Source organism: Marmota monax, unplaced genomic scaffold (genome assembly GCF_021218885.2).
Source record: "Marmota monax isolate L192 unplaced genomic scaffold, Marmota_monax_Labrador192_F-V1.1 WCK01_AAM20220418_F8-fsc00007, whole genome shotgun sequence".
Taxonomy (NCBI): domain Eukaryota; kingdom Metazoa; phylum Chordata; class Mammalia; order Rodentia; family Sciuridae; genus Marmota; species Marmota monax.
Genome location: NW_026692781.1, coordinates 31,604,611 through 31,619,170, shown reverse-complemented (window position 1 = coordinate 31,619,170; position 14,560 = coordinate 31,604,611). Strand labels below are relative to the sequence as shown.

General features: G+C 36.5%; 1 pseudogene; it reads left to right on the top strand.

Annotated features, from left to right (window-relative positions):
- Nucleotides 1-12,932: 12,932 nt before the first annotated feature.
- Nucleotides 12,933-13,345, top strand: LOC124094655 (cytochrome c oxidase subunit 7B, mitochondrial-like; annotated as a pseudogene).
- The last annotated feature ends 1,215 nt before the right edge of the window (nt 13,346-14,560 follow it).

The window sequence follows — 14,560 nt, the reverse complement described above, 5'->3', positions numbered from 1 at the left end:
AATGTTAATGGCTTAAACTCACCAATTAAGAGACACAGGCTAGTAGAATGGATCACAAAACAAGACCCAACAATATGCTGCCTACAGGAGACGCATTTGATAGGAAAAGACATACATAGGCTGAAGGTGAAAGGTTGGGAAAAATCATATCACTCATATGGACTTCGGAAACAAGCAGGAGTGTCCATACTCATATCAAATAAAATAGATTTCAAGCCAAAGTTAATCAAAAGAGATAAAGAGGGACACTACATACTGCTTAAGGGAACCATACACCAACAAGACATAACAATCATAAATATTTATGCCCCAAACAATGGTGCAGCTATGTTCGTCAAACAAACTCTTCTCAAGTTCAAGAGTCTAATAGACCACCATACCATAATCATGGGAGACTTCAACACACCTCTCTCGCCACTGGACAGATCTTCCAAACAAAAGTTGAATAAGGAAACTATAGAACTCAATAACACTATTAATAACCTAGACCTAATTGACATATATAGAGTATACCACCCAACATCAAGCAGTTACACTTTTTTCTCAGCAGCACATGGATCCTTCTCAAAAATAGATCATATATTATGTCACAGGGCAACTCTTAGACAATATAAAGGAGTAGAGATAATACCATGCATCTTATCTGATCATAATGGAATGAAACTGAAAATCAACGATAAAAGAAGGAAGGAAAAAGCATACATCACTTGGAGAATGAACAATAGGTTACTGAATGATCAATGGGTTATAGAAGACATCAAGGAGGAAATTAAAAAATTCTTAGAGATAAATGAAAACACAGACACAACATATCGGAATCTATGGGACACATTGAAAGCAGTTCTAAGAGGAAAATTCATTGCTTGGAGTTCATTCCTTAAAAAAAGAAAAAACCAACAAATAAATGATCTCATACTTCATCTCAAAATCCTTGAAAAAGAAGAGCAAAACAACAGCAAAAGAAGTAGAAGGCAAGAAATAATGAAAATCAGAGCTGAAATTAATGAAATCGAAACAAAAGAAACAATTGAAAAAATTGACAAAACTAAAAGTTGGTTCTTTGAAAAAATAAACAAAATCGACAGACCCTTAGCCATACTAGCGAAGAGAAGAAGAGAGAGAACTCAAATTACTAGCATACGGGATGAAAAAGGCAATATCACAACAGACACTTCAGAAATACAGAAGATAATCAAAAACTATTTTGAATCCTTATACTCCAATAAATTAGAAGATAGTGAAGGCATAGATAAATTTCTTAAGTCCTATGATCTGCCCAGATTGAGTCAGGAGGATATAGAAAACCTAAACAGACCAATATCAATTGAGGAAATAGAAGAAACCATCAAAAGACTACCAACTAAGAAAAGCCCAGGACCGGATGGGTATACAGCAGAATTTTACAAAACCTTTAAAGAAGAACTAATACCAATACTTTTCAAGCTACTTCAGGAAATAGAAAAGGAGGGAGAACTTCCAAATTCATTCTATGAGGCCAACATCACCCTGATACCTAAACCAGACAAAGACACTTCAAAGAAAGAAAACTACAGACCAATATCTCTAATGAACCTAGATGCAAAAATCCATATAAAATTCTGGCGAATCGGATACAAAAACATATCAAAAAAATTGTACACCATGATCAAGTAGGATTCATCCCTGGGATGCAAGGCTGGTTCAATATACGGAAATCAATAAATGTTATTCACCACATCAATAGACTTAAAAATAAGAACCATATGATCATCTCGATACATGAGGAAAAAGCATTCGACAAAGTACAGCATCCCTTTATGTTCAAAACTCTAGAAAAACTAGGGATAACAGGAACATACCTCAATATTGTAAAAGCAATCTATGCTAAGCCTCAGGCTAGCATCATTCTGAATGGAGAAAAACTGAAGGCATTCCCTCTAAAATCTGGAACAAGACAGGGATGCCCTCTCTCTCCACTTCTGTTCAACATAGTTCTCGAAACACTGGCCAGAGCAATTAGACAGACGAAAGAAATTAAAGGCATCGAAATAGGAAAAGAAGAACTTAAATTATCACTATTTGCAGATGACATGATTCTATACCTAGCAGACCCAAAAGGCTCTACAAAGAAACTATTAGAGCTAATAAATGAATTCAGCAAAGTGGCAGGATATAAAATCAACACGCATAAATCAAAGGCATTCCTGTATATCAGCGACAAATCCTCTGAAATGGAAATGAGGACAACCACTCCATTCAAAATATCTTCAAAAAAAATAAAATACTTGGGAATCAACCTAACAAAAGAGGTGAAAGACTTATACAATGAAAACTACAGAACCCTAAAGAGAGAAATAGAAGAAGATCTTAGAAGATGGAAAAATATACCCTGTTCATGGATAGGCAGAACTAACATCATCAAAATGGCGATATTACCAAAAGTTCTCTATAGGTTTAATGCAATGCCAATCAAAATCCCAACGGCATTTCTTGTAGAAATAGAGAAAGCAATCATGAAATTCATATGGAAAAATAAAAGACCCAGAATAGCAAAAACAATGCTAAGCAGGAAGTGTGAATCAGGCGGTATAGCAATACCAGACTTCAAACTATACTACAGAGCAATAGTAACAAAAACAGCATGGTACTGGTACCAAAACAGGCGGGTGGACCAATGGTACAGAATAGAGGACACAGAAACCAATCCACAAAACTACAACTATCTTATATTTGATAAAGGGGCTAAAAGCATGCAATGGAGGAAGGATAGCATCTTCAACAAATGGTGCTGGGAAAACTGGAAATCCATATGCAACAAAATGAAACTGAATCCCTTTCTCTCGCCATGCACAAAAGTGAATTCAAAATGGATCAAGGAGCTTGATATCAAATCAGAGACGCGCCGTCTGATAGAAGAAAAAGTTGGCTATGATCTACAGTCGGTGGGGTCGGGCTCCAAATTCCTCAATAGGACACCCATAGCACAAAAGTTAATAACTAGAATCAACAAATGGGACTTACTCAAACTAAAAAGTTTTTTCTCAGCAAAAGAAACAATAAGAGAGGTAAATAGGGAGCCTACACCCTGGGAACAAATCTTTACTCCTCACACTTCAGATAGAGCCCTAATATCCAGAGTATACAAAGAACTCAAAAAATTAGACAATAAGAGAACAAACAACCCAATCAACAAATGGGCCAAGGACCTGAACAGACACTTCTCAGAGGAGGACATACAGTCAATCAACAAGTACATGAAAAAATGCTCAACATCTCTAGCTGTCAGAGAAATGCAAATCAAAACCACCCTAAGACACCATCTCACTCCAGTAAGATTGGCAGCCATTATGAAGTCAAACAACAGCAAGTGCTGGCGAGGATGTGGGGAAAAGGGTACACTTGTACATTGCTGGTGGGACTGCAGATTGGTGCAGCCAATTTGGAAAGCAGTATGGAGATTTCTTGGAAAGCTGGGAATGGAGCCACCATTTGACCCAGCTATTGCCCTTCTTGGTCTATTCCCTAAAGACCTAAAAAGAGCATGCTACAGGGACACTGCTACATCGATGTTCATAGCAGCACAGTTCACAATAACAAGACTGTGGAACCAACCTAGATGCCCTTCAATAGACGAATGGATAAAAAAAAATGTGGCATTTATACACAATGGAGTATTACTCTGCATTAAAAAATGACAAAATCGTAGATTTTACAGGGAAATGGATGGCATTAGAGCAGATTATGCTAAGTGAAGCTAGCCAATCCCTAAAAAACAAATGCCAAATGTCTTCTTTGATATAAGGAGAGTAACTAAGATCAGAGTAGGGACGAAGAGCAGGAGAAGAAGATTAACATTTAACAGGGATGAGAGGTGGGAGGGAAAGGGAGAGAGAAGGGAAATTGCATGGAAATGGAAGGAGACCCTCAGGGTTATACAGTGGAGGGGGTAGAGAGAGAGGAGGGGAGGGGAGGGGAGAGGTGGGGAGGGGGGAGGGTGGAGGATGGGAAAGGCAGCGGAGCACAACAGACACTAGTATGGCAATATGTAAATCAATGGATGTGTAACTGATGTGATTCTGCAATCTGTGTATGGGGTGAAGGTGGGAGTTCATAACCCACTTGAATCAAAGTGTGGAATACGATATGTCAAGAAATTTGTAATGTTTTGAACAACCCACAATAAAAAATTAAAAAAAAAAAAAAAAGAAAAGAGAATCATTCTTACCCCCTCAGTGCTATGATATAAAGGCTGTCTATAAGTGACAGTCAAACTGCTTAGCAAAGTTTGCTTGTACATTTTTATAAAGGATCTCTATTTTAGACAATCAGTGTCAAATATTTTAAAAATTGAAGTTCAAATGAGGGGCACAAAAATGGAGATTCAGGTGATTTTCAAAATCTTTTCCATAATCTACATTGTTAGCATGCATTTTTAGAAGGTGCTGTTCATATTTTCCATGTAGGAAATGTGAGGTCTGGGAATAAGAAATAATTTAATAGTTAAATGCCTACTTGAGATTGCTTATCATCTCAAGACAGATTATCTTAGGTGAAAATGATTCAGGAATTTTTTTGCTGATGAAGTTACTGAATCATGTTACGGTTTGGTCCCAGGTACCACTGAGGGATGAGCTGAGTTTTCAAAGCCTGCCTGGTTGTGGCAGTGTGGCACATAGACAGATGGTAGATGCTTTGAGGAAAAGAGGAAGATGAGGAGCTCTCCTCAGCATAGGGAACCAGGTTCTATAAATTACGTGCTCTAATCAGAGAAAAGAACATATTTTCAAGATAGTGTTTTTCCTTCTGATTATAAACATAATGTAATATCACTGTAAATGAGTATTAAAGAAAAGCAAAAAAAAGTTCATATTTTGTTTTGATAAGCTTGATATTACATACAGTCTGACATCTATCTTATGCATCTTTCTCATGAAGATGTTTTAAAAATTCCTGCTTTGAAAAGTATGATAAAAGGAAAATATAATGTTAAAAGGTAAACTGAAGCACAATAAGATTTTTTTTTTAACTTTACTTGAGCAAACAGTGACTCATGAATTAGGCAACTTCAAGACAGATGTGGTTTGGGTACCTTTGCAGGAACATCAGGGGAAGACTACAGAACAAACTCAAAGGTAAAGCAAGGAAAATATTTGGTTGGTTACAATTAGAGTTTCCTTACTTGATCTATCCTGTGAAAAAGTTGCTAGGAAGTTAGTTGGTGGCCTCTGATTGGTTTGAGCTTAAGTTTTTGTTTTTCTTTAATGTAGACACATGTAAGAAATAGCCCCAAGTGAAATTCTGCTTATGGTTTCATATCAAGCAAGGTTAAGATAACTTCTGAGACCTAGTTGGCTTTGTCTACTCAGGAATCCTTCAGACTAAGTCTCCAATTTAATTTGCTTTTCATGGACATGAAAATTCAGACACTGAAATATATAAAATGAAAAACAAATGTGTCTCCAACCCATAGTTCAACTCTTGTGGAAGTAACTTTAAAAAAAAATTCTTTCTCAGTTTTTTGCTTGTTACTGTCATAATTCTAAAAGAAATGTGTATATTTTTCTTTCCTTTTCAATTTTAGCCATATCTATTTTTTTTTTGTTTCCAGCTTTGAAAGATGAGAAGTTTGGCTTGAATCTTGGTATTTGGCCCAAGTCTTCCTAATAAGTTTTGATTTCAGCCATTGGAAGTCAAAATAGGTGAGACTTCAATGTCATTTCTGGCATCCCTGAACTTGCTCATGATCAATAATCATGTGCTTGAGTAAGTTTCTTTAACATAAAATCAGTCCCATAGTGGTCTTATAAACAAGACATGTCATTCCGATTATTGTTTATATCCAGATCCTTACTTTCAAATATAGGTAAGCATTTTAAGTATAACATTTAGTGAGAAAAGACATTTCCTTACATTTTGAAATTCTGTCGAGGTTTAAATGTACACCTTGAGGTATAAATGAAAGACTGAAATGGCACACTAATGATTAATGAAGATCATAAGAATATCAATTTTATAGATTAATAACAATTATTAAGAACTTTTAAATAATTATAAATAGAAAAATAGATGGAGAGTTGGTATGGCTATTGGGAGGGTGTGTTTCAGCTACATGACTCTCAGTTCTCTCTCCTCACCTCAGGCATATCTTTGATTTGTCTGGCTGCTTTTTTCCTTGCCATGTCTTAGAAACTCTCCAGGTTGTAAACTGGGCCAGTTAGGACTTGGCCTGGTTTGCGTTCCACCTTCTAAGGATAATGATCTTTTGTTTTTTGAGGCCCGATGCATGAACAGTGTTTTGTATGTTTTGTTTGGTGTTCTAAGTGTTTCAAACAGAAGTGTAAATATGGTGTCTGTTATTCTGTCTTGACCAGAGGTGACAGTATTGTAAACTTAAATTTTTACAAGAAGGAAAATCTCTTAAATCATGTAGAATAGCACTCATGATACGTTAACTTCAAGATCCCAGACATAACACAGAATTTAAAGAATGTGGCAAATAGGAGGAAAAATGAGGAACTCCAAACACATCTATTCTCATTAGACTACAAAACTACATTAAAGAATGCTTCAATTAATGCCTGCTATTTTGTGTCTATGAAGACTTTTAGAGGTTGAATTGTATTCCCCCACCCAAAAAAGATTTTGACATCTTAATTCCCAGTGCTTCAGAATGTGACCTTGTTTGGAAAAACTATGTCCTTGCAGATGTGATTAGATGAGGCCACACTGAGGTAGGGCAGACTCATGATTTAATCTGACTTGGTGTCCTTCTAAGAGACACACAAAGGGAGAATGCCATATGAATATAGAGGCAGAGATTGGACTAATGAGGCTGTGAACCAAGTAATGCCAAGGTGGAGAGCAACCACCAGAAGCTTGGAAGAAACAAGGGAGAGGCTAACTAGAACGTGGCTTTGCCAACACCTTGATTTCAGATTTTAGCCTCCAGAAATATGAGTTAATAAATTTATATTGTTTTAAGTCACCTAGTTTATAGTTCTTTGTTGCATTAGCCCTGAGAAGCTAATAGAGTGACTATTTTTTAATATTATTGAAATGATGACTACAGTCTGTTAACCATTTTCAGTTTTTGAAGCTGAGAGAGAACAGTATGTTCTAGGTTTCAGGTTTCTTCTAGAGGACATGCCACTAAAAATATTCTTCTGAATTTCTATTTTGCATATAAACTGATTAGTGATATATTAAAAGTGCCAGTTAAAGTGGATGTCTAATATCCCAAATGGTGCAGTGACAGCAGGAACAAGTTAGTAGTTGACAGTTCTGAAAAAATTATTTATTTTACCCCATTAAAATCTGACTAATTAGAAATTAAGCAGTTTGGAATAAAATTTCAGATTTATTTTTTCTTTTTTAAAACAGTTATTCTGTGATAATAATTTTTAACTTTGGCTAGATATTGATTTCTATCTTTGACCATTTGTTTTTTGACCTACACACAGTCCTTCTTACCTGTGGTTTTACTTCCCACTCTTTCAGTTGTCTATTGTTAGGGTTAGATATGAGGTGTCCCCGAAAGCTCATATGTGGAACAGTGCAAGAGGTGAAATGATTGGGTTATGAGAGCCTTCGCCTAATTAGTGCATTAATCCACTTGAATGGATTAACTGGGTGGGTGGTTAACTGTAGGCAGATAGGGTGTGACTGGAGGACATTGGTCTCAGGGGGCGTGCCTTTGAGGTATATATTTTGTCCCTGAAGAGCACAGTCTCTCTCTGATTCCTGATTGCTATTTCCTAAGCTGCTTTCCTCCGCCACACCTTTCTGCCATAATTTTCTGCCTCACCTCAGGCCACAAACAATGGCTGTCTATGGACTGAGACTCTGAAACCATGAGCCCCAAATAAACTTTCCCTCTTGTCAGGTCTTTTGATCACAGTGGGAAAAAAAGAAAAAAAAAAGTCGACTAAAACACCTGTGGTCGACCATGGTCTGCAAATCTTAGATGGAACATCTCAGAAATACACAATTCACAAGTTTTAAATGATATGCCATCTGAGTACTATGAGGATTCTGGGTACTGTCTCACTGTCCTGCCTGGGATGTGAATTGTCTCTGGGTCCAGCAAATCAACACTTCCTACACTACCTGCTCATTATTCATTTAGTAGCAATCTCAATTATCAGATTAACTGTCTTAGTACTGTAGTTCTTGGGTTCAAGTAATCCTTATTTTCTTAATAATGGCTCCAAAATGCAAGAGTAGTAATACAAAGGTGGCACCAGAGCATAAAACATGGAAGGATAGGGGCTGGGGCTTTGGCTCAATGGTAGAGTGCTTGCCTAGCATGTGTGAGGCACTGGGTTCCATCTTCAGCACCACATAATAAATAAATAATTGTATTTTTAAAAAAAATGGAAGGACAGAGTAGCTCTAGTACTTGGTAACAGTGCTCCAGGGCATAAAGGAAAAACAGTCTGTCTAGGGTTTGGGACTATCTGCAGTTTCAGGCATCTACTGGGGATACAGTAATACCTCTTCTCTGAATATAATAGGATGATTCTTCCTGGAATCTTTTTGGATCCTCCTATTGAGCTACATTATCTGATCTCTTACTCTCTAGCTTCTGGTTGTTCAATGAGGAATGCAGACAAGCCATCAGATGATTGAGGTATTGGTTAATTTAGTTCTCTTCCTTCAGACCGAGTATCACTGCTCCTCTCAAGGTCACCTTATCATTGTGACTCTAATTCTGGGATCTAGAAACCCACAATCTGGAAACCCAACCCTTTTCAGGTCCCTTCTATCCATGGGTGGTGAAAGCACCACTGTTACTAGTCCCAGGGAACCACACTATCCCTTGTCATTTCCCATACCCTATTTTCATAAGTCCCTTTAATATCCCTCTGGGGATAATTTTAATTTTATTTTTGCCATCTATTTCCTGTCAGGACTATGACTAATACAAACCAGTTGGCAACCCTCATTTTCAGAGTTACAAAACAGCATTATCCTGTACAAAGACCATGATGGAATGTAGACCCCCAACAACCCAATATTAAAAGTCCATACCAAAGACTGCTGAGGGAAAAATGATTTTTTCCCCCAAAAAAAATTCTACTCCCAATTTTCAAGTTACTATTAATAAATGTTTTTCTAATAAAGAAAAAACCAAATTATACAGAGAATTCATTTCATGTTTCAATCCCCTCCCTGCCCCCTCACACTCTACATAAGATAGTCACCTTCTGTCATTACACATATGGGCCTGTATTCTTAACACTTCAGAGAGCCTCATCCTTTAGCTAAGAGTTGTAAATGACTTTCTTGCTTCTGATATTAAAAACCCTGAGTGTGAATTCAGGTTGCCACCTGACCGTACTCTCTTTATTCCTTGTATTTTTAGTAATGCGCCCATACCTCGCTCAGTCTGGCTGCATTTTGGCACTCTGTATTCAAAGCTGTCATCAGAAGACTGCACCCTGTTTAAACCTACTGTGGCTGTTTTCTTTTAAAATCTCTCATTAATATCTATTTCTTAATGTGACATGTACTGTTAACTTGTGGGGGTTATTTTGATATGACTTCCAAAGTTGTAAGCAACTCTTTCCTGGGAAAACTTCCCAGTTTTTTTTATTTAAATCAGTGTATGTTATTTCATCTTTGTAGCACTCTATAGAACATGGTGCTTAATCTCAGATGGAGCAGGGCGGTTGTCTATAAAGCAAAGAGGAGACTTTCTTAGGAAGAAACTATTACTGGGAATTTCCATTACTGATGATTCAAGGTCATAGGATGCTAGGGCTTCAAGAGCCTTAGCAATAATCTGATTTAAAGAGCTACACTCATAGATGAAGAAACCATGTGAGGCCAGAATACCTGCTGGAAGATAGAAGGCTAATTACTAAAAGAATTAGAACTAGAACTAAGGTTTCAAAATTTTTGGCCCAGTGTTTTTTCTACTATATCATGCGTTCTTTTAAATAAAATGTTTATACAGTTGATTTGCAATAGTTGTGTTCTATAAAGTTTTGCACAATGAGTTATGAATAATTGAACCATTTCTCCTGTGGGGAATGCAGGTTTAGGGTCCTGCAAGCACTCTGGTCACAATATTTTTGTCAACTAGTCAAAACGTAACTTTGTTTTTTGTGTGTTTCTGTTTAAAGACGTTTTATTTAATATATATTATTGGTTTATTAACATCGAATCTGTGTCCCACAGCACTATAACTCATACCTGAATGAAGCTTCTCTAACATATTTTCTCCATAAGATTCATCACAGCCTTTTTATCTTTAGAAAAACTACACAGCACTTCAGCACCACACTTGAGGGACATTTGAAACAGTGAAATCACCAACAAAGGCACAGAAATGTGAGAAACATGACACTAAATAGACCATGAAAAAGACATTAGTTTACAGTCTCAGAACTGAAACAAGAAGGCAAAGCATTGCTTGTTCACCTCAGCTTGGAATGTATGCATTAGGTCACTCAGTTGTTTTTTTTTTTTTTTTTGTCTCTGCAAAAGTGTCATGAGTATTGATTTAGGAATTTCACATAGATGTCAACAGAAAGATAAGAATAGAGGGAAAACTGTGGGCAAATTTGCAATTATGGAACTCAAGAAAAGTGATGATCAAATGTCTTTGGAAAATGAAGTCCAAAAATCTATGGGAAAATTTACACCTGTCTAAAAAACTCATTCTACTTGCTATATTCTTTTTTGGGTATCTTTCCTGCTTCATGGCAAAAATTGATGACTTCTCCCCACTTCCTCACATTTCATTGGAAATATGCTTTCTGGATTACTAATTATTTCCACTCTGCTTACGCGCAGGGTTAGTGGTCTTTCTGCCTTTAAGGGAAGGAGATCACCTCGGTCCTCTTGAAATATCTCTCTCACTTGATTTTCAATATAACTTGTTCTTCAGGTTTAAATACACACACACACACACACACACACACACACACACACTGAGCTTCTGTTTTCCATCTGCACCCCTTGTTGTGTGTTAGCACGCACATATCAGAGAGAACATTTGACCTTTGGTTCTTTGAGATTGGCTTATTTCACTTAGCATGATTGTTTCCAGATCCATCCATTGGCAAATGTCATAAAGTCATTTTTATGTCTGAGCAATATTCCATTGTGTATACATACCACATTTTTCTTTATCCATTCATCTGTTGAAGGAGACCTAGCTTAGCTTTTGTAAATTGTACTGCTATAAATATTGATGTGGCTGTGTCATGGTAATATGCTGATTTTAACTCCCTTGGATCCAATTAGAATAAGACACACTTCATGATCGTACAAATATTGAAAATATACTGTCATGTATAACTAAAAATAAAAATAAATAATGCCCAAGAACTAAAAAAAAAAAACTAAAGTGACCAGGGGTCCAAGCATGGTGGCACACCCCTGTAATCCCAGTGACTAGGTAGGCAGAGGCAGGAAGATCACAAGTTAGAGTCCAGTCTAAGCAAATTATTGAGATTCTTGTCTCTCTCAAAAAATAAAAAGGGCTGAGGATGCAGCTCTGAGGTAGAGCACCCCTGAATTCTATCCCCCGTATCACATGCAAAAAATCATTCCCAGACAAAATGTTTGGAATATTTTCACTTTTTAAAAACATTTTTTGTTATGGACTGTTCAATAAATTATTTGCTTAATGCTTCTAGAAACTACTAAAAATAAAAAGATTGTTTAATAAAAAATAATGCTCAAACATTTTGAAATTTGATAAAGAACTATAAATCTATAGTTCCAAGATATTCAACTAACTCCAAGAAGAATAAACACAAAGAAAAGCAGATAAAACATATTATAATCAAACTTCTAAAATACAAAGAGAGAAAATTTTTAAAGCATTGAGGGGCAATTGTAATGTGTTTAGAGGAAAGAATAAAAAAATACTGAAGACTACTTTTCACAAGTTATGTGAGTCAAAAGACAATAGGATGATATCTTTAAAGTGCAAAAAGAAAATAGAATTCTATGCTTGTTTTGGAAAATTTGTTTGAAATGAAGATTTTCAATCAAGATGAGATGATATTTTACCAATACACCTGCTCTATAGGATATATTAAGCCAAAAGAAAACTTTACCAGAAGAAATGAACACACACACACACACACACACACACACACACTCACAATGTATGTGTGAGTATGTGTAAAAGAGAAAAGAGAAAACCCAACTTATCCATATCAAGACTGAAAGAAAGAACATCACTATAGATCCTACAGACATTAGAAAGCAAACAAGGAAACATTATGCTCAACTTTCTGTCAGCAACTCCAATGATTTAGAAGTGGACAAGTTCCTTGAAAGACCTTAATTATGAAAACTTACAAGAAGAAATAGAAAATATGAACTATCTTATATATATTAAAAACATTGAGTTCACAATGAAAACTTTTTAACAATGAAATGCTGTGTCTAGTTGTCTTCACTGATGAATTCTATTGACACTAAAGGAAGAATTACCAAGACCACATAAATTCTTCTAGGAAACAAAGGAGGAGGGAGAACATTCCAACTTTATGCCTTATAGTCAAATTTTTGTCTATACTAGGGTCTGGCAACATGGCAGAATCACTTTTCCATGGAGTATCAAGTTACCAAGTATCTATTATCATCTGTATTATATTGAACATACCAAGTGATGAAGTCCAACATTTCCAACAGTAATCCATCATAAGATAGAAATGATGCATCTGGAATAAAACTCAAGTGTGACCAGAAGGTATAAATAGGCTGGCCATGAGAAGATAACCCAGACACTGACATAGAGCTCCTCATTTTCAACTTGCAATTATAGTCATGTGGAACAGGTGATCACCTAATCAGCTGAAGTAGAAGTGGACAGAGCTGTTGAGTGGTGCTCCTGGCCATTCACATTGTGGATGGAGACATGGCTCAAGATGAGAAAATAGCCATATCCCTGGCCAGCAGGCAATGGCCTGACCTTTTGATCAGAGATCTGTAAGGGAAAGGCTGGAAGATAAGAGATCTAGGAAAAAGACATATGGATGAACATACGAGAATACGCATGAAGGGTGAAGATTTTTGTATCATAGATTGGTTAAAAAGTCTCAGTTCAAAAGGTATCTGGACTGAATTTGTACCAAACCAGCAGCTCTCTTTTCAGTTCCACAATATTTCCCTTGTCAAAAATGCACTAAGTTGTCTCCAAGTTTGAAGCATTCAGCAAAAAATGGCAAGGCAGAGACACGAGAAACATGCACCTGATTTCCATGACAACTATGGTAATGCTGTATTAACTAGTGGAGCCACTTTCTATATTACTGTATGGACATATAAAGCAACACAAATTGGAAAAGAATGGAACCTGTCACCTGTTGGCAGAATCACCCCAAAGGAATGGAAAGATTAATCATCATGCCAGCTGATGTAATAGTGAATTTCAAAACCAACTCATAACTGGTGCCAACTAAAAGCACTATATATCTATTAAATATGGCATATTGAAGAAATAAAGTACACCTGAAGCATTAATTTTTAAAAGCCTCAGTTTGTAGATAAAATGCCTTGACTAACTGACATCAACTTCAATATTGGTCTCCCCTGAACTTGCATGATTCAAACAGTAGCAGAATGATCATGGTGTCAGAGATAGAGGCCATGCATGTTCTTACCAGCATGAACTCTTGTTCCCACAGCCAATATACCTACTCTCACCTTTGAATTTCTAACTCTACTTCCCCACTGTGGTTTTGTGATTCCCATCCCTACATGCAAAATGCAAAAATGGCATATTCTTACCAAAGGATGCAGCCCAAGCCACATTGATTTAAGATGTACAGTGTCCCTAGGGCACTCTAGACTTGTGTTGCCCAGAGAATAGCAAGCAAGCAAGAAAAATCATTCTTTGGATCCTAATTGGCAGGTGGACATGTGAAGTCTGGTTTATACCAGCAGGTTAGCCACCCATGACTTCCTACTCTCCTTCATAGCCATCAGACCTGCAGCAGGTGTAAAATGTCTTCTGAACATTCCACTTCCTCCCTCTTTTATCCTTCACAGGTATTTGCCCCGTACATCTTGTATATTCAATCCCAACTTCATACCTGCTTCTTTGAGAAGCCAAACTAACACAGAAGAAAACTTGCGCAACCCGATAAAGGACATCTACACAAAATCTACAGGTAGTATTGTAGTGAATGTTTTCCCTTTAAGGTGGGAAACAAGGCATGCATACACACCCTCTAGGACTCTAGTTCAATATTATATTGAAGGTCCTAGCCAGTGAAATAAGACAAGAAAAAGAAAAGTCATACAGATTAGACATGGCAAATAAAACTGCTTTTTACTCATAGAAAATTAGGTAGAAAATTCTCAGGAATCTATCAAAATTGTACTAGGCCTAATAAGTAAGTTTAGTAAGTTAACAGTACACCAGCTTAATATTTTTAAAAAGTATAATTCTAAATACCAGGACTAGAAAATTGGAAATCGATATTAAAAAGAACAATATAATCTTATACTCTTATGATAGCATTAAAAAATCCACACAATTTGAAGGAAGCCACCTGAAACTTAACATTACCAAATTCTTGATTCTCATCTATACTCACAGTACTATCTCACT